The sequence below is a fragment of the Phoca vitulina genome, unplaced genomic scaffold, assembly GCF_004348235.1.
Source record: "Phoca vitulina isolate PV1807 unplaced genomic scaffold, GSC_HSeal_1.0 scaffold87, whole genome shotgun sequence".
NCBI classification, from domain to species: Eukaryota; Metazoa; Chordata; class Mammalia; order Carnivora; family Phocidae; genus Phoca; species Phoca vitulina.
The window spans coordinates 1,783,341-1,784,508 of record NW_022589790.1 but is presented as its reverse complement, the minus strand read 5'-3'; positions in this window follow the sequence as shown (position 1 = coordinate 1,784,508).

Below are 1,168 nucleotides of genomic sequence, written 5' to 3'. Positions count from 1 at the left end.
AAAAAAGGGATTGATAAGATGTTGGTTGAAAAAGGGAAAAAGAAAAATTCAAAAAAAAAGAAAAAAGGAAAAAAGAAAAAAAGACAGTTAAAAAAAATAATTAACTTTGAAAGACTAAAGAATCATGGTAAAAAAGCCATGAATTCTATGTGCAGTATTCCCCTAGCGCTGGAGTTCTGCCGTTCTCATTGATCGGTAAACTTGGTCTTGGCTGGCTGTTCTTGCTGATCTTCTGGGGGAGGGGCCTGTTGCCGTGGTTCCCAAATGTCTTTGCCGGAGGCAAAATTGCCCCGCCCTTGCCGGTCCAGGCTAAGTAATCTGCTCGGGTTTGCTCTCGGGAGCTTTTGTTCCCTGCAAGCTTTCCGTACAGCTTTGGAGGCTGAGAGTGAAAATGGCGGCCTCCCAGTCTCCGCCCCGGCGTAGCTGAGAACTCGGGGTCCCGCTCCTCAGCGAGCCCCCAGAGAAAAGCAGTCAGTCACTCCCGTCTTCCCGGTCTCCGGCCGCACTCCACGCTCACCCGGCCTGTGACCGCGCCTTTCTATCTGGCACCCGACCCCGGGTGGAGTCTCCAAACCCAGCAGATCCCCGCGGTGCGCTCCCGCACCTCTCCTCCCGGGGGAAGAAGGGGAGTCTCCCCGGATCTGCCGCTTGTTGGGTCCCTGCTGGAGGAGCAGTGGCCCGACTGTGCCGCGGATCCCGGTTTATGGCAACCCCGAGCTGAGAGCCCGCGCCTGGGCTCCGTCTCTGCAGCTGGCTTCCCTGCTCCGATACCTGGGAGCTCTGCCGCACTCAGGCACCCCCGGTCTTCCTGTGACCCCGAGGGTCCTGAGACCACACTGTCCCGCGAGGGTTCCACCCCCCACTTCGCCACCAGAGTGACGTCCCTCAGCGGAGCAGACTTCTAAAAGTTCCGATTTTGTGCTCCGTGGCTCTACCACTTGCCAGAAGCGGCCGACGGAGGCCCCTCCCCCGCCGTCTATCCTCCCGAATATCGCCTCGGATTCACTTCTCTGCACGTCCTACCTTCCAGAAAGTGGTCGCTTTTCTGTTCAGAGAGTTGTTGCTATTCTTTTCTTCGATCTCCTGTTGAGTTTGTAGGTGTTCAGAATGGTTTGATCCCTATCCAGCTGAATTCCTGAGAGGAGACGAAATCCAGGTCTCCTACTCC